The sequence below is a fragment of the Schistocerca cancellata genome, chromosome 2 (genome assembly GCF_023864275.1).
Source record: "Schistocerca cancellata isolate TAMUIC-IGC-003103 chromosome 2, iqSchCanc2.1, whole genome shotgun sequence".
NCBI classification, from domain to species: Eukaryota; Metazoa; Arthropoda; class Insecta; order Orthoptera; family Acrididae; genus Schistocerca; species Schistocerca cancellata.
The window spans coordinates 341,876,491-341,897,463 of NC_064627.1; the positions used below are offsets into that span (position 1 = coordinate 341,876,491).

The 20,973-nt window shown below is 37.9% G+C and overlaps 1 protein-coding gene across 1 annotated transcript in view; it reads right to left on the reverse strand.

The window, feature by feature from the left end:
- LOC126161731 (transmembrane protein KIAA1109) overlaps positions 1 to 18,085 on the reverse strand; it is a 493,460-nt gene extending 475,375 nt beyond the window's left edge. Inside the window, exon 1 of the mRNA XM_049917765.1 lies at positions 17,910 to 18,085. The gene's annotated coding sequence lies outside the window, so the exon portion shown is untranslated. The remainder of the gene's footprint in view (positions 1 to 17,909) is intronic.
- Between the last annotated feature and the right edge of the window lie 2,888 nt (positions 18,086 to 20,973).

A 20,973-nucleotide genomic window follows, 5' to 3' on the forward strand; every position in this document is an offset into this window, starting at 1 on the left:
TTTTTTCTGAAGTTGAGCTGTCTCCTGAATACAACTTTTTCTGGTTTAACAACAGCTTCTACAGTACTTATAGGAGCTCTGTGTTGTGCTCTTGAGAATGGTTCTACAATATACTTCTTGATTCGATGAGCGATATGTTTGGAGGCAAAAATATTACCCCTCCTCCATTGTCCACTGTTAATGGAATGGGGCAACCTTAGGTCTACACATTTCATATCTGCACCTATCAGTGCCCAGATTTCTGAAAATTGCACTCTCATATCACTGATTAGGTGTCTCTAAGGCAAGTTTACTCCATTCACCCTCAGTCAAGAGTTGTTTGGTCCTCTGTATGTTTCCTGGACCATTAATATATCACAGTTAAGATTCATGCAAATGTCAGACAGTAGTGCTTCCTTCTCTGCTGAAATCCCCTCAATATTAATGGAGATATTAGTTTTGGCATTGACAAATGTTGTTTTATGTGCACCATTCTATAATTATGCTACTAACAGATGTCAGCGCAATTTGTCAACAGGTACACAACCCCATCCAGTTAACTTTCTTGAAAACAAAAGCAGTGTTGCCACAAGTTTCCCCAAGTGGAAGTCCTTGATATTTCCCTGATTTTCAGACAAGTTTTAGCATTTTCCCCTGAAAAATTCTGACACCTCAAGAGTAAGTTAAGACATATCTGTCTTTGCAGCTACAGTAGAAACAATAGTGCAAATGAGGGGGGAAAAAAACTAGCAAGCAGATGGCATTTCCTGATGTGAGGAAAACTCTTACATACTAACTCCACCATCTTTTGTAATGAACTGTTTGTAGGTGGAGAAAGCAAGCCAAGCCAATGTTTCATAAAGACCACTATTTTATTTTATTTCAATAAAATGAAACACATTTGGTGACAAAAATAAGCATTTCTTGCAAGACAGATTTAAAATACCTCCACTGATTTCAGAAATAGCATCAGGAACAAGTAAGCCTCTTGAAAGAATTGTATAAGGTGGGGAAGAATTGTGTAAACCAACACTGTGGGCGACCACCAATAAAATGTGGGTTCTGCTATGTTCGTTATTGTTGGTTATTACCCACTGTGTTATATCTATTGTTTTACAGGTATTTTGTAGCTTTTCTTTTGAGAAATATATGAGTACATAGCGTATAAACTGCCAGCAACTGACACAAATTTCGTGTTCTAATTGTCCATACTTTCTTAACATATAAACTACTCTTTCAAGTGCCAAAATGTACTAGAACCAATAAAAAGTCTATAAACAGCCACACTGTACAACGTACTTGCATCACTCATGGCTTCTAGCCTGCCGAGGATCAACACAGTCCTGGGTCCATGAATAAACTATGAAAATACACTGTAACCAATGGGCAGGGCCAGCATATCAGTGGGAAATGAATGGCTTCAGACCAGCAGGCAGATCCATTAAGGTATCAGCAGAAACAGCCTGAGGTTATGGCCCATCGTGGAAGTCCACTTGTGTGGCCAGCTATTCACAAGCCACAGACAGCATGCTGATGAAATGAGGCCACAGTGATCCATCCATGCAACCGATAACTTGTTCAAATACTCTGAGAATCAGTAATAATTAGGAAAACTAGCACCTCACCGTGACGATGATTGCTGAGTCACAGACAGGCAGGCATTTGTTGGCCAGCTCACAATTGGTGCATTTTACAGCATACACTGCTGTGCAGTTAACATATCAAAACTGTTTTTAACTGTCAAGGGAAAGATATACTTCTTTTTCATCCTCAAGATAATACGTTAGATAAAAATGTCCATTACAAGGTTGACAACTATACACCACATGCAAGACTATTGTCACCTGTTATGACCTGCTACAAGGAGTGCAGCGCTGCCTCATGTTTCTCTTTTTCATGTGCTGATGATACAAGCCAAAGCTGGAAAGAGAGAGGGGGAAAAAAATTAATGAAATGAGAAGACACCATGAATCATCAACTGCTGAAGTGTATTGGATGTTTTTTAGTAAATGCTCCCCAATTTCAGGAAACTGTGCAAGTGTAAATGAGATCTGAAAGCTAAATTCCTGTTATTTCTGAATCTACATCCATACTCTGCAAATGGCACAGTCCATGTCAATTCAGGCTGGCTAGGGAGAAAATCTTACCTTCATAGTCTCATATATTATTGAATTTACCATTTGTTAAAATGAAGGAGTATGTAAGGAACACGTATCTTTTGTTTTCTCCAAAAAAAATTCTGCTCTGAGATATAGCCATCCAAAGACGACATTGCGTATACCATTTTGAAGATGTGAATTCTGGAAAAAATTGTAAAATGCTGTATCTCTGGAACAGTTCTAGATATTTTGTTGTTTTCTTTTTTGAAAGATAATTGCTTTATGATTACAAAGAAATCCTCCATTTGGACTTCTGTCAAAGTTTTTTTACTATAGCGGTCTAAACTTTTTTAATAACATGGATTTTTTTTTTCCAGAAATGCCAATCCATAAAATTTTGATTTTTTATCTGTTGATTAGAACCATATAGTTCTACATTCCCTGAAAAGGAGAACTTCCACTTTTAGGTCGAACTGGTTTTATAAACAATTGAAATTTTGCCATACCTAAAACCTGTTTCATTACAACATTATCACGTAACAGGCTCATAAAAATCAAAACCTAGCCTTATTTAACATAATTTTAGTTTTGAAAGATGAGTAAGGGACTCATTTTTTAAGCATTTTAAATGGTTCCAAAACGATTGTGAAAGGTCCAAAGACTTAAAGGTTTCAATTTATACAACTTCCATGCACTCTGTTTTGTACTGAAATTAGCCAGTCAATGAACTAAAAATGTGTTCCACTGCTTCAGTATCTTCCTTTGATATACAGTGATGCCTTCCTGTTGAAACAATAGGAACAGGAGCATTCTGAATCACAGCTTTATTTGCTGTGGAAAGATTATGTTTTGTAGCATGGTGCTTCAGCAGGTCTCTTACACCATCACAAGGCCCCTTCCCATGACCAGTAGCACTGTATAACCAGTCAGTTGGCACAAGCGACTTACTCAATTCAAACAGCTGGAAACGATTTTTAAAATGAATAGGAGCACCATCAGAAATAATGATGATCTTCTGTGCCCCTGTTTTCAGTTGAAGAATTTTGCACACTACTAGCAAACCATGTGCTGAGTCATGTCCTGTGTCATCATATAACTGCAACACTTGTGGGCTTATTTTGAAAATATGTCACTCCTGTAAAAATTGAAACCTGGTAATTACTCCAATGATACCCTTGTACTTCTTGTGGGAGCATTACAGGCCAGTTATTAGCAAAATCACAGTGAAGCACTAAACATAATTCTTCAGCCTGCACACACCCTTTCACTTCTGCAATGTGTTGTTGATGCTGGTGTGTTACTGCTTTCACTGACCACTTACCACGTTTATCAATGCAACTGTCAAAGGCAACAGTCTTCTTAATTAGTTTATTTTTCCCCCATGTCGCATATGTGATTTCTGCAGAGTTATCTTCTATGTCTTCCAGGCCAAGTGTCTGTCAAGACAGTCTTCCATTTCCAGGGCAGTCACCACATTCTTGAAACAAACTCCAGTAAGTTCTTCAAAGTTACCAACAAGGTTCAAAATTCGCACGGTACATACATAAACAGACATCTCTAGGTGGGTGTGGAACTACCCAGTAAGGTCGTAGTGCATAAAATTTTGATCTTCCAATATGTGAAGTTGTATAGTTGCTCTTACAAATTGCAAAAGTTTCTTTACTACTGTGAGTCATGTACCTATTCACTTTCACAACTTTTGGCACTCTGGCGAGAACAGTTCCATTTATCTTCCAAATAAAATGACTGCCATATTTGAACTTGAGCTGCTTCTAAAGGATGGCCTTAATAGGGATCTGGTCTTCCAAATAATCCTTTTACAGGCCTCACATTTCTTGATTTGTCTACTATGTACTTTGATACCGATGGAAGGTGGTTCAGAATTGTTTTCCTTGAAAATGGCTCTGGAATAATAGTTAAAACTTGCACCTTTTCACTGTAGGATGCTCAATATTCAATATATGAATTGATATTTGTGAAAAATCCCTGGCAGGAGGTGCAAGAGTGCTTTGGTTCATTTTATTCTGAAGATAGAATTTCTATGGACTAAGCTGTAAAAAATAAAACCTGTCCAACTTAAAACTGGAAGCTCTCCTTTACAGAAAATATAGTACTACATGGTACTAATCAACAGAAAAAATCGAACTTTTATGGCTTGGGATTTTTGAAAGCAAAAAAAATTCTGCAAATTATAAAAAAAATTCAAATGTGACAAAAGAACTTTGACAGATATGTCCAAATGGAGGATACCACCGTAATCATAAAGCAATTATCTTTCGATTAAAAAAACTCTTAACAAAATATCTAGAACCGTTACACATACAGCATTTTAAAAAAATTTCCGAAATTCACGTCTTCAAAATGGTTTTCGCAGTGTCATCTTTGGAGGCTTGTAACCCGAGGCAGGAATTTTTTTGGAGAAAACAAACAAATATGTGTTTCTTACTTACTCCTGAATTTTAACATATGCTAAATTCAGTAACATCTGAGACTATGATGGTAACCCCCCCTGCCTGAAGTGATACGGATTACGCCAAACCATTGTGACCTGAATGATAAAGGGCATGTCCCACAGTACCAGTTATAGGGTACCTTCCCAAATGAGCAGCTGGACTATGCCAAGGACACGTCAGAATTACCTTTATAGTCACAGGCTTCTTCCGTTTCTTCAAACACACTGTCTACTCTCTTGCAGAGTTTACTAGCCACTGCTAGACCATTTATGGTCACTCATCTCTCTCTAAATCCAGCAATGTTTCTTCTAAATACTTCTCAAGCTGATTTATAAACCATTTTGCTAAACTGTTGTAGAAATAATATCCTAACTTTATTAATTTGTAACCATTATTTATTTATGTACCACACTTAATACAGTATCACACAGAAAGAAAAAAATCACAACACCAAGGAGGAGTTGTGCAACATAAACAAAAGTTGGTATCATGTTTCTACATCTGAAACATGTCTATTCAAATTTTGCACCAGTTGTATAAGCATGGCACTAGTAGCACCACTACGAGGATGCAAATCATGTTTGCTTTAAATACATACTGTAATGGTTGTGAACTACTGTTACCTTTGAGACTGGACGTGGTGAGTTGATGTTAGTCAACAATGCCTTAAGGTGACAAAGATGCACTTATCAACACCCCAGATGTCATTATCAATATCTCACTTGAGTTTGAACACAGTCACGTAATAGGACTATGGGAAGCTGGATGTTCCTTCTGCGATATTGCAGAAAGACTTGGCAAGAATATAGTCACTGTACATGATTGCTACAGCTGTAGCCAAAAGAATGTACAGTTGCAAGAAGCATCAGCTCCATGTGGCACTGCTGAGAGGGAAGATCATCTTGTTTGGCATATGGCTCTGACACACCGTACTGCATCTGCAGCAACAATCTGAGTAGCAGTTGGCACCACAGTGACACAATGAACTGTTACAAATTGTTACTTTGAGGACAGTTCAAAGCCAGATGCTCTGTAGTGAGCATTTCGCTGTCCTCAACCGACCGCCATTTGCACCTTCAGTGATGTCAAGCGAGAGCTCACAGGAGAACTGAGTGGACATCTGTTGTGTTTTCTAATAAAAGCTTATTCAGCCATAGTGCCAGTGATGGCTGAGTGTTGGTTAGGAGGCTGCCAGATGAAGATCTGCAACCAACCTGTCTGCATGCTAGACACCATGGACCTACACCTGGAATTATGGTCTGAAATTTGATTTCGCATGACAGCAGGACCACTCTTGTGGTTATTCCATGCATCTTGACTGCAAACCACATCTATCTGGTGATTCGACCTGTTGTGCTGCCATTCACAAACAGCATTCCAGAGGGGCTCGTCCACACACCTCTGTCGTAACCCGACATACTCTACAGTGACATGTTGCCTTGGCTTGCTAGACTGCCAGCTGTTTCCAACTGAGCACATACAGGACATCATCAGATGACAACTCCAGTGTCATCCACAAACAGCCTTAACCATCCCTGTATTGGCCAACTAAGTGCTGCAGCATGTATGGAGCTCCATCTCACAAACTGACATCTGACACCTGTACAACAAAATGCTTGAATGTTTTCATGCTTGCATTCAACATTATGGTGGTTACACAGGTTATTAATGTACCAGCATTTCGCATTTCCAATGGATTATCTCGCACTTACACTAACCTATGATCTTGCAATATTAATCGCTTAAATATGTTACCTAAACAAATATGTTCCTGAAATGTCATTTTCTACATTAATTATTTTTTGGTATTGCATTTCTTTCCCATCAGCGTATTAGGTCAACTTACAAAAATTAACTTTTCATAACAGCGTTTTTAATGTCACTCAAAACACTTGCACTTACTTACCTTATTGTATGTAATGAACAGTTTCTCAGCAGAAGAAGTATCAAATCAGAAATTTTTGTCCTTTGTCAGAGTATCTGATAATAGTTGCTCCAAAATGTGGAAACTGTACGGACTCATTTTGTAGAATTGATGTAATTTGTGTTCGTGTTGGGGGAGCACAAGAAACCACCGCTAAACTATATTTTATATTCACAGCATTGTACAAGTGCACCCAGTACATCCTTTTCTTTTTCAGTTTCTTGAGCTTTAAATAGTGATGCGCAAGAATAACGTTCTCTTCAGAAGAGCTGATGATTGCAAATGGAACTGAAACAGAAATGTGATCCGTGCTGTCTTTTTTGCTTGTCATACGGCAAGCCACATCAGGTACCATATCACATATCATGTCATCTCAGTGGGAACTCTAGTGTTGACCCCAAGTGTCACGTGACCTTTACTCAATGTGTAATATCGCAGTTATACTGTCTCAGTGTGAACCGTGCCTTACAGTTTCAAGGGATTTATCAACAAAAGTAAGACACAGTAGCCTCAGGACAACACAATCAGCCAGGACCAGGTAGTTGTGGATGTGTTTTTCTTGTTAATTAGCTCTAAAGGAGAACACTGTCGAAAAACTCAGCAACATTTTTTATCTGTTATTTATTTTATTTATTTACATGTCAAGTTCCTTAGGACCAAATTGAGGAGGAAATCTCCAAGGTCATGGAACGTGTCAGTACATGAACTTATAACATAAAAGTAATAACAGATAAAAATAAATGTTCATGCACCTGAAAGTAAATCAGTCCATAAGTTTAACCAAACATACAATGAGAATCAGCTTAATTTTTCAAGGAACTCCTCGACAGAATAGAAGGAGTGACCCATGAGGAAACTCTTCAGTTTCAATTTGAAAGCGCGTGGATTACTGCTAAGATTTTTGAATTCGAGTGGCAGCTTATTGAAAATGGATGCAGCAGTATACTGCACACCTTTTTGCACAAGAGTTAAGCAAGTCCGATCCAAATGGAGGTTTGATTTCTGCTGAGTATTAACCGAGTGAAAGCAGCTTATTGTTGGAAATAAACTAATATTGGTAACAAGAAACAACAATAAGGAATATACATATTGAGACGCCAATGTCAAAATACCCAGACTCATGAATAGAGGTCGACAAAAGGTTTGTGAACTCACACCACTTATTGCCCGAACCGCCCGTTTCTGAGCCAAAAATATCCTTCTAGAATGGGAAGAGTTACCCCAAAACATAATACCATACGACATAAGTGAATGAAAATAAGCAAAGTAGACTAATTTACGCATCGAAGTATCACTCACTTTCGATACCGTTCGAATAGTGAAAATGGCAGTATTAAGTCTTTGAACAGGATCCTGAACATGGGGTTTCCACGGCAGCTTAGTATCTATCTGAACACCTAGGAATTTGAACTGTTTAGTTTCACTAATCATATGCCCGTTCTGTGAGATTAAAACGTCGGGTTTCGTTGAATTGTGTGTTAGAAACTGTAAAAACTGAGTCTTACTGTGATTTAATGTTAGTTTATTTTCTACAAGCCATGAACTGAGGTCACGTAGTGCACTACTTGAAACAGAGTCAATGTTGCACACAACATCCTTTACTACCAAGCTAGTGTCATCAGCAAACAGAAATATTTTAGAGTTACCCATAATACTAGAGGGCATATCATTTATATAAATAAGAACAGGAGCGGCCCCAACACTGATCACTGGGGCACCCCCCACTTGACAGTACCCCACTCATATCCCATATCACAGCCATTATCAACATTGTGAATAATGACCTTTTGCTGCCTGTTGCTAAAGTAAGAGATGGACCAATTGTGAGCTACTCCCCTTATTCTGTAATGATCCAACTTCTGGAGCAATACTGTGAGATCTACACAGTCAAATGCTTTAGTTAAACGAAAACATACGCCAAGCATTCAAAACTTTTTGTTTAGCCCATCCAGTACCTCACAGAGAAAAGAGAATATAGCATTTTCAGTTGTCAAACGACTTCTAAAGCCGAACTGTACATTTGATAGCAAATCGCGTGATATAAAATGATCAATTAACCTTACATACACAGCTTTTTCGATAACTTTTGCAAACACTGATGGCATAGAAATAGGTCTAAATTATCTACATTATCCCTTTCTCCCTTTTTATAAAGCGGCTTTACTACTGAGTACTTTAATCGCTTAGGGAACTGACCATTCTTAAAGGAAAAATTACAAATATAGCTAAATACAGAGCTAACATGTGCAGCACAGTACTTTAATATTCTACTAGACACTCCATCATAACCATGAGAGTCCTTAGTCTTCAGTGATTTAATTATTGACTCAATCTCCCTCTTGTCTGTATCACAGAGGAGTATTTCAGACGTCAATCTTGGAAAGGCATTTGCTAAGAAATTTATATGATCTCCTGTAGAAACTAAATTTTTATTTAATTCACCAGCAATGCTCAGAAAATGGTTGTTAAATATTGTACATATATCTGATTTAACAGTAACAGAAATATTATTACTGCAAACTGACTTGATATCATCAACCTTGTGCTGCTGACCAGACACTTCCTTCACAACTGACCATATGGCTTTAATTTTATCCTGTGAATTAGCTATTCTACTTGCATACCACATACTTTTTGCCTTGCTAATAACATTTTAAGCACCTTACAATACTGTTTGTAATGGGCCACCATAGCTTGACTGTGACTACTTCTAACATTTTGATATAATTCCCGCTTTGTTCTACATGATATCCTTAGCCCACTAGTCAGCCAACTGGGCTGTCCATTACTGCTAGTACCCCATTTAGAATGTTCTAATGGAAAGCAACTCTCAAAGAGCATGATAAATGTGTTATGGAAAGCATTGTATTTATCATCTATATTATCGCCACTATAAACATCTTGCCACTCTTGTTCCTTGACAAGTTTTGAAAAACTCTCTATTGCTGTTGGATTAACTTTCCTACATAGTTTGTAATTAAATACGACACTGGTTTGAGTACAAAAACCTTTTAATGTTAAAATTTGTGCATCGTGGTCTGAAATGCCATTGACCCTTTTACTAACAGAATGCCCATCTAGTAATGAAGAATGAATAAAAATATTGTCTATGACTGTGCTACTATTCCCCTGCACCCTAGTTGGAAAAAACACACTTTGCATCAGATCATATGAATTTAGGAGATCTACCAACATCCTTTTCCTTACACAATCATATACAAAATTAATACTGAAGTCACCACATATAACTACTTTCTGGTACTTCCTACAAAGTGAATCAAGAACCCTCTCTAGCTTAAGCAAAAATGCTCTGAAGTCGGAGTTAGGGGACCTATAAACAACAGCAATTAGTAGTTTAGTTTCACTAAATTCAACTAATGCTGCACAACTTTCAAATATCTGTTCAGTGCAGTGTCGTGATACGTCAATGTACTCAAATGAAATACTGTTTTTTTACGTACAGAGCCACTCCCCCACCCCGCAAGGAACTCCTTGAGAAACAGCCAGCTAATCTGTAGCCTGGTAAAGGAAGTCTCTGAATTATCAAATTATTTAAGTGGTGCTCTGATATACCAATAATTCCAGAGTTAACATCTATTAGCAGTTCACAAACTTTATCTCTAATACCTCTTATATTTTGATGAAATATGCTAATTCCTTCTCTACTTGGAAACATTACATCCTCTGGAGGTGAGCCCTTAGTTAGAGGCACTTCCTTTAAGCAGGTATTCCTATCAGCTGACTTCAGTCTAAAAAAGATGCAGCTCTAACACCAACTACTACAGGAATTTTTCCATGAGTGATACCACTACCACCACCACCACCCACTACACTGTCACATATAAGCTTAGCCAGCCTCCCCTTCCCATACCTATTGAGGTGCAGGCCATGCCTAGTGAAACACCATCTACTGATAGACCCAACTGGCACCACTGAGATGTGATCAATGCCCTCGGCCATCAGTGCCCTGCCCAGCCCCACATTAACGCGCCTAACAGCCGCATTCAGGTGAGGCCGATCATGACCTGAAACAGTTGCACGAAATGCACATTAGTGCCACCAGTTTGAGTAGTTATCTTAACCAAGTCACCACTGACATCATATTCCCCGTCTGTCTGTCACTCTATCTCTCAATGCTTCAATGAACACATTTACAATAAACAATTACGTGTTTAGTTTGTTCACAGCATTAAATCCAACTGTTTTTCATCTGCTTTCAGTATGCAGATTTTTATATTAAACCACCTTCTATTACAAACTACTGACATTCCTAGTAATTTGGGTAATTTGCTTTGAGAATTTTCTTAATGCATTTTCCTGTCTTCTGTGTTTTCTAACTTGTCTGTATCAAATATCTCCAATGCTCTCTTCTGAAAAGTGGCTAGGGAACATGCATACAACACAATTTGTAAAGTCAACTTTCTTGGCCCAAGTGTAACCATTCTGATTTCATTTTTTAAAGTGGGCAGTGAGATTAGAATAAATTGTAATAGTTTTGATAAGGATCAGGGAGACATACTTAGTGGGGCATGTGGTAGTCTTTGGACTGCAAGTAAACACAAAGAGGAATGTTTGATGGCTATAGGAAGGCAGGAACAGCGGTATCAAATGCAGCAGTCCATTGCTAAAGGTGATACCATTGAGTCATCTAGTGGACTGGACCACCAGAAGCTGCCCAGCCCCTCGTCTCATGCATGCACCATTACAGAACCCCTACAGTCAGTAGTATTATAACCGAAGACTCCACCACCAAAGACAGCTGTTGAACGGTCAAGAATTTTATTCGAAACGGGAGGACTGAAAAGATTTTATATTTCTCATAACAGTATGTTGTAGGCCACAGAACAATAAAACAGGACGCATGATGGGAAGAAACAAAAGTAATTCCACAGTTTAGTAAGGATCAGAGAACTGACAGGCAGCACAGGTTGATGCCATAATTCTACAATTACAGAAAGTCTTCCATGCAGTTCCTCACTGCTCCTTGTTAAACAAAATAATATGTGTTTTCAAAATGTCAGAACAGATAAGGGACTGCAGTAAAGAGTTACTAGTCAACAGTATTCTGTATACAATTTTCAATGAGGAGACAAATAGAAGTGAATTTTCCTCAGGCAGACATTTCTGTTCGCAATATAAAGGTCACCAAGTTATTCTGACCAGCCCAAATACCTTTTTTTCCAGCAGCAAAATAAAAAATGCATCAAGAAAATATTGTTTGGTTACCAGGGGAACATTAAATGGTATGATTGCCTTTATTATAACTTGTTTCTCAAGAAGATACAAATAGTAGACCATATTTTTCTTAAAAGTAACCTATATTCTTTATTTGGTGATCCACTTCTCCACAAGACCTGTTCAAAAGCATGTCATCTATTCAAGTATTCATTACATTTTACTTAATAAGAAACAGAAATGGTGATGTTTAATACCAGTTTGCTGTACTGTACTCCATTGTGAGCACAAAAACCATAAGCATTCTGGCAGTGCTTCGTCCAGAACACGAGGAAGGACTTATGAGAGAAAGTTGGCATATGCACTGTTTTTACATTAATATAGATAAAATGAAGGCCAATGACCAATAACTGTACTATGAAGCATCCCACACTTGACAAAATGCACATTCACTATATTTACCTGCCCTTTGATTGAGAAAGAGCATTCATTAGTACGGTGGGGAAAGAAAAAAAAAACTCAGAGTAGTAGTTCTAGTTGGTGGAGGTTTCCTAGGGGAGGGTACATATACCTGAGTGTGTGGGATACTTGAGTCACTCATGTTTTCTCATCTGTAGGTCAATTTATTTTTCCATAGGTGGTAGTCACAGTTTAGTTTTCATTAACATTTTAAAGGGGAAAAATCATCAGCTGGTTTGGAACAAGACAGAAGTTGTAGTGTCTGTTCATTGTTTTTGGCATCTCTGCAGTAAATAATTTGGTAAATGATATCCAATTTTTGCTTAGCACATTTTTTTAAGTTTAACCAAAAGAAAATTACTGGCAGAAATCACAGCAGTTTGAACTTTATTTTTGTGACACGACAATTTGAATTCACTGGAATACTCTCTTTCAAATTCTGAAGGTGGCAGGCGTAAAATACAGGGAGAGAAAGGCTATTTACAGTTTGTACAGAAACCAGATGGCAGTTATAAGAGTCGAGGGGCATGAAAAGGAAGCAGAGGTTGGGAAGGGAGTGAGACAGGGTTGTAGCCTCTCCCCGATGTTATTAAACTGTATATTGAGCAAGTAGTAAAGGAAACAAAACAAAAATTTGGAGTAGGAATTAAAATCCATGGAGAAGAAATTAAAACTTTGAGGTTCGCTGATGACATTGTAATTCTGTCAGAGACAGCAAAGGATCTGGAAGAGCAGCTTAATGGGGTGGACAGTGTCTTGAAAGGAGGATATAAGAGGAACATCAACAAAAGTAAAATGAGAATAATGGAATGTAGTCGAATTAAATCGGGTGATGCTGCGGGAATTAGATTAGGAAATGAGACGCTTTAAGTAGTAAATGAGTTTTGCTATTTGGGGAGCAAAATAACTGATGATGGTCGAAGTAGAGAGGATACAAGCAATGGCAAGGAAAGCATTTCCGAAGAAGAGAAACTTGTTAACATCAAGTATAGATTTAAGTGTCAGGAAGTCGTTTCTGAAAGTATCTATCAACTATCCCAATGCGAGTTACATTCACAGGTACATTATGAAGACAGGAAGTTTTTTTTAACATAAACAGTTTTAACTATTACAAAAACATGTTTATAAAAGCCTTTAGGCAATTACAAATTATTTAATAGTATAATGTGTTTGTAGGTAAACTTTATATGCTAGCTTTCATGAGCGTGAATACTTGCAAAGGCTTTCAAGTTAAGCGATATTTTCACCCTGTATGAAAATATTCTCACTGATGATGAATTTCTGAACTCATTTGTACGTGATAGGGCACTGGCAATCACATGTCCCTGTGGAATGTACAGGGGCTTCTTCAGGCAATCAAAAAGATACCAAGCAAAATGTAGCTGATGTGAGTGGGCTTAGGCCTACTGTCACCTTAAGTCCTACACTGATGATCTATCTAGAGCCCTCAACAAGTGAAGCATTTAGAAGTCTCTTGTGGAAATTGCAGACAAAAATGAAAACAGTTCAAGTTGATGGAAAAACTGTGGCCTGCACAGAAAAAAAATCAAAGCCACACTTTCAGCTCTTCTTATTTTACCAATAACCAATCTTTGATACCTGGCTTCCTGTCCACATCACCACCTTCACTGTCACCCTGATAAGTCTGTGCCATGGACAGGTTCACACTTTTTGTTGAATAATTGTCATAATTCATCAGTCTGAGTCCTTCCCAAGACAGGCTAATGGAAAAAAGATTCCAAGAGCTGCTATTACAGAAATACTCCAACTCCAACAGGTGGTACTGTAAGAAAGGGGCTGTGCATTGAGGAGAAGCAAGCAAATAAAATTGGACATGAGAAGACTGGTGGGAAGATAACTAATTGCTAAAGACTGCATAGTGCTCCTCCTGATTGTTAACTGCTCCAGTTTCTTTTCTCTTCTTTCATTCACAGAAGTTTCTAGTACTACTTGTATTAGTTTGAGTGGAGCAGCAATAACTGAAGCTTTATTATGATGTGTTTATTTGATGTGTCTATTACTGTTAACCAGCTACTTCAATAATCACGATGACAACTTGAGAAATGACATGGATTTTCTGGTAAATTATGTAACATCAGAAGAAGAAAAAGATGTCTGCTACACAGATACAGAAATAAAAAAGGTTTTCAGTCGCTGCTATTTGCAGATTATGGAATCACAAATAGCTCTCCCTTATATGATGGAAAATAGCTGAGTATGTTGATTTCTTTTTAGATTCACTATCTTTTTATTTTACTATTGCTGTTTCCCTTGCAGTAATTTTCTGAAATAATATGACTTTCATCTAAGTGACATTAGACGATGTTACGTTGTCAATAATGCTGTACACAAAACTGATTTCTCACACCATGACAGCTGCATGCTCAATATCTTTGCCCATAAAAGCTATGTTTATTGTAATGGAAAGACCTCGCACTGTGAACAAGTACATCTAAGATTCATATGATCATCAAATAATTCTTAACACATCATTTTTACTTAATAAGGAACTAAAAGGGTAATAAGCAAATATGCATACAATAACTGAATTTTCTGACCTCCGAGCAGAAATTATATCAGATCAAATAATTTCCATTGTATACTAATTCAGACAATATTTTTCTCCATGAGGTAACAAACAATATTATGACACAGAAATGAATGTTCACATTTACAATGCAGAATTGGAAGCATACTGAGCGTAACATGAATTGTTCTGGCCTAGCTAATCACATACAACTGAGAATGAAAACACACTATAGGCAATTAATTTAATTCAGGCATTTATAAGTGGCTTTATAGCCAATGAATTACAGACAACATTCCACAACTGGTTATTAGGGACGGAACCATCAATTAAAATGAAACATGGTACACATACTGGCGTATTATACACACAGAAAAAATAAATGCGAAACATTCTTTCTTTTATTATATAGTTTAATTGCATTAGCTTTCACTTCAATGGCACAAAGTACATTCGTACGTAGTCTAATAAGATATTTTACAGAGGTCACAAATAGACAAGCCCACCACAACACTGTAAGATTTCATTCATACTTCTCTAAACACACAAAGCAAAGCCAGACAGTGAAACTAACAAAAAAGCTTCCATCTCTCAAATATAGTCCCTGAGTTGTGGCAACTGCACAAACGAATGTCTAAGACTGCTGACCCAAGCAGAGCAGTTACTGCATAATGTAATTCCCTGGCAGATTAAAGCTGTGTGCCAGACAGAGGCTCAAACTCAGGACCTTTGCCTTTCGCGGGCAAGTACTCTACCACCTGAGCTACCCAAGCATGACTCACGACCCATCCTCACAGCTTCAATTCTGCCAGTACCTGGTCTCCTACCTCCCAAACTTCACAGAAGCTCTTTTGCGAACCATTCTGGAAACTGCATAATGTAATGCTGAATTAAATCCACACCTACTTACATACTCCACAAGCTCCCATACTGTTTGTGGTGGAGGGTATCCTGCACAACTACTAGTCATTTCCTTTCCTGTTCCAAATGAAAACAGAGCAAGGGAAAAATAACACTCTATATGCGTCAGTACAAGCCCTAGTTTCTCATATCTTCGTAGTCCTTACACAAAATGTATGTTGGCAGCAGTACAATCATTCTGCAGTCACCTTGAAATTCCTGTTCTCCAAATTTTCTTAACAGTGTTCCTAAAAAAGAATGTACTTGCGTGTTGTCTGAATCTACATGTAACAAATCTAGCAGCCCGACTCTGTAAACACTCGAGCAGTGCTACCAAAGTTAACATTCACCTTGCTTACCACACTACTCAGATGCTTGTTCCATTTCCCACCACTTTTCAACATTACATCCAGATATTTAAAAAATGTAAATGTTTCAAGCAGCACACTACTAATACTATAACTGAGCATTACAGGTCTGTGTTTCCTACTCATCCAGGTGGTGATGACTTTTTGTTTGTGAGGCACTCTACAGCATGGTTATCAGCACCCGTACAAAATTCCCAATCTGTACACAGCCCAGTCTCACCATTTTTCCATATGATGACAAAATGATGAGGACAACACAAACACCCAGACCCCGGGTGGAGAAAATCCATGACCCGGCCAAGAATCGAACCTGAGACCCCATGATCCACGGACTGAAATGGTAACCACTAGACCACAAGCAGCAGATGTTACTCATCCACATTAACTTGCATTTTTCTATGCCATTCATCACACCAAGTAGAAATTTTGTCTAAGTCATCTCGTATGCTCCTACAACCACTCAACTTCGGCATCTTCCCATACACAAAAGCATTATCGGCAAACAACTCGGACTGCTGCCTGCCCTGTCCACAATATCATTTATATATATAGAAAATAATACCAGTCCTATCACACATTCCTAGGGCACACCTGGCGACATCCTTGTGTCTGATGAACACTCACTATTGAGGACAATATACTGGGTACTATTACTTAAGGAGTCTTCGAGCCATGCACACAGATAGGAATCTATTCCATATGCTTGTATCTTCGTTAACAGTTGGCAGTGAGGCACTGTCACACACTTCCATGCTAAGGATTCTGCATGTTGCTCTTCATCCACAGTTCGTGGTATAACGCGTGAGAAAAGGGAAAGCTGAGTTTCCATAGCAATGCTTTCTAATTCATACTGACTCATGGACATAGCTTTTCAATCTCAATGAAATTTATTATATTCATTCTGAATATGTTCAAGCACTCTGAAGCAAATGGAGGTTCAGGATATTGGTCTGTAATTTAGCAGGTCCATTCCTTTACCTCTCTTATATACAGGAGTTACCTGCACTTTTTACTAGTCGCTTTGGACTGCGTGGTAATGGCCAAGAACAATACATTTGATAATGGGTGTGAGATTAACTATAAAGATAAACAACTGCAACTACAATTCAAAACACTGGGTAAAAGTTATGTACTGGATCCCCTTTCACATTTGGCTTCTCTACCAGTGAAATTGTTATTAGCACAACCAGATTTTTTGCTTTCACATTTGTTGGCTTTGCTAACTCTCAACCCATCTCCAACTTCCAACCTCACTTAGTCCTCAGGCTACGCTACAGATCAGTCTGTCACCAGAACCAAGATATTCAAGCAGTGGAGGGGGGCGGGGGGTGCAAAATGTAACTTCAGCCAAAACTAGGCCAATCTGTAAAGCATATTGGTGAGAGTCATCATACAGAGCCACAGTACAGAATAGCGGAAATGGGATGAATCAAGTGCAAAATAGGTCATTTTTCGAGGTTTGTTGTGTAATACGTACACCCATCAACAAGAATGTGACTGTTGCCACTACTTTTAAATTCACTATTAAATGGACTTCTGAAAAATAGGCATGAGAAACAATGTAATAATTAAACAAACAACATGTAGGAGCTTCCTCTGCATTCCTTTCAAAAGGCGTAATGTTTGTCTATAGTTCCAAGTTTCAAATAACTTGACACCGATCCTGATTGACAATATTATTCTCACATGTACATAACCAATTATTCCAAATGTTTTAGAAACTATTAAATCAGTTGCTACCATTCATCTACTGCAGCAAAATAAAAAGAGAATAGGTACACATTTTAGAACGTCATTAACGATACAAAAGTATGCAGTTCCGGCATACATATTTGCGTTCCTACTTGATATGGAGGATCCATTCATTACAAAATAACACATGTACTGGTTGAACAAGTGTTGGCAACAAGTGCGGTTATGTAAAATATGCGAAAAATATACATAACACAACTGTCAAGTTAAATCGGTTACTTATCAGCCAGCATACAGTGACATTGCAACAAAGGAAACTCTGAAAGTACGTACTGCGGTCGAAATTAGATGCTATTCGTTCCTACATCTTGAAGTTGTGAAAGAAAAGGTCGTACTTATTTCTCTGTTGTCAATATTATTCCTACTTTTACTTTACATCGTATTCTAAAAATGTTCAACCCATCCGTAATCAATACAAAACAGCCCCTCTGACGTTTATCAACATTCGTTTAGACCTTGATCTCTGAGTGCAGAGATCGACTCGCAAAACGATCGAATTATATTCGAGATCGATTCACTCAAGTCATCAGCGACAAGTGCCAAATATGACTCTGTATATAAAGTAGTTGTAGTAGTAGTTTTATTCATCCATGGATCTATTTTCACAAGGATATAGGATATGTCAAATCATTTAAAAGTTTAAATAAATTTAAAATAAGCTAATTCGTATAAAATACATTTACAGACATCTAGTTAGAGACAATCATTAGATTTACTCCTGGTATACAATATTTTATTTACAAATAACTTATTAAATAATTTAACGCCACGCTGTTCACTCATATCTCACTATCGGTCACTGCACACACTGTACACACATTGTTTCATAACACTTCACTCACTACACTAACAAAAACACACACACACACACACACACACGGGGCCATTTTCTGTACCGCAACTTCCCATTTGCTATCTTGAAAAACTGAGTCAGCATCCCTCTATAATGAGTGAGATGTTGAACTCAGAAAGAGAAAGAGGTGTTAGTATTGTACAATGCATAGCTTGGGGGTAAGTGCTTCTAGAAAAGGAAAAGGAAAGTTAAAAAACAATCTGAAACTGTTATGTGGAATGTTGGATGTTTTATAATCATTATTATTATTTATTTGTATGACCTTTTTTTACCAAACACCTGCTCTATTTTATCTAAGTAATCCTTCAATGTATAAAATGTATTCTGCAACAGGTAGTTTTCACCTGCCATTCCAAATAAGTGTATTTTTGCAATTTCTTTAATCTCTTTTGGTAATTTATTGTACAGATTTATTCCTTGGTAAAAAATATTGTTTTGAGTTTTACGTTACACGTTGAGTCTAGGTCTTGTTCCATGGTCAAGGACAGAGCTGTTTGGCAGTAATTACAAATGTTATTTCTGGTTTGTACAACTAACTGGTAAATGTATTCACACAAAGCAGTTAACATCCGCAGTGTTTTGAACAGATCTTTACAATGAGCTCGACTACCATTTTTGGTTATTATTCTTATGGCTCTTTTCTGAAGTTTGAAAAATGTCAATATATTTTGTGCATTTGTTCCTCAAAACAGAATGCCATAGCTAAGAACTGAGTGTACATATGAATAGTATGTAACTAAAAGATACTGGATATTACACACTGATGACAGGATTCTAAGGTCATAACATGCTAATGACATTCTGTTTTCAAGTTCCTTTGTGTGGTCACACTACTTCAACTGAGAATCAGTTCCCAGAAATTTTGCATTTGTTACACTGTCTATAGAGGTGTCATCTACATTTAATTTAACATTGTAATTTTTCTTCTTCAAACTGAAATTCATGGCATTAGTTTTCTTTATGTTCAATGTCACTTTATTGCTTACTGAACAATCGTAAACTTCCTGGAGAGTTTCATTTGCTTTCTCTGCAAGGAGTTCTTTTGTTTTCTCAGTCTGATAGTCTTAGATCTTTTACAGTTGCATCACATTTTTCTCTGTCCGTATTTGTGGCCACAAGCTCAATTACTGATGCAGTCATTGCAGTAACCCTTCTTACTCTGTTGACCAATAGGGACATGCCAAAACTTTGAAGGATATTTATGAGGTTGCCACTGGATTCATTTATGATATTAGTGTTGATCTTTATGTCCCCACACAGAATCATAGTCGTATCTTATTTTTTATTTATTGCATGTTTCGATGGATGATTGTCAAGTCTGTGAAATGCCCCATGTTACTCTGTCCAATGGTTTGTTTTACTTTGTGACATCTGGTATTTGTCATATTTGGAGTGTTAAAATCAATCTTGTGAGTGATTATTTCAGTATTTTTAAACTGCTGGACATGCTCTTCAGGCAGGGGAACCTGTTGTCTGGATTTATCCTAGAAAAGACTTACTTTTCCTACCCATGACAATGGGTATTTGAACCATGTGTGGCCCGAAATCCACTCCCTATACTTTCATGAATCAGCTGTACCAATCTTCCCTTTGTAGTCCTGTTTAGGTGTAGGCCATGCCTAGTGAAACCCCCTCTGTCGATAGTCCTGACAGGCACTAGAGAAACATGAATAAAGTCTCCTGCCCTCAGAGCCATCCCTAGCCCCACACTGATTCGCCTCACAGCTCTATCAAGGTGTGGTCGATCATGACACCTGAACAGCTCAACAAAGTGTGCGTTGATGCTATGAGTCAGGGAAGCTATCTTGTCCAGGTCACCACCTATGTCATATGCCCCATCCCTGTCCAAATGGTTTTCTACCCCACCCACTATCACTACATGGTCCTCTTTTGTAAATTCCTTATGTAAAGACCCTAAGTCATCTATCACATGCTTTAGCCATGCAATTGGTTTGATGATACTGATGGCCTTGTACACTGCCCCTAAACTTTCCTGTAACTGGGGGCCTAAACCTCCTCCATGGCCACTACCCATCAGCAGCACTTTCTTCTGCCTAACACTTATATACTCCTAGGCTTCTTGGCCTCATTTCAAGTGTGCTGCACGTTTCCTGCTCCTCATTCTACATGAGCCTCTTCTCCTCTTAACTCTGACAGTGATAGATACCTGGTTTTGGTGTTGATGATAAAACTGTCAGATCGCGTTCTCTTTCTTCCTATCCTCCTACCAGCTGGCAGTTCCCAAACATCCTCCTGCCCTTTGGGATAAATTACATCACATTTATGATATTCAGTCTGCTGAAAATATCGACTTGTTGCGACATAAGTTTCACAACATCGAATGGGAATGGTCATGCAGTATGCAAGGGCATTTAGCAAAATTTGACGAAGTACAAGTAAAGATGTCTGTGCTAAATAAACCAATAGAGGAAGCTGATCTGTGTGCACGTTTTCTTCAGACACTGCCAAAAGAATTTGATCACA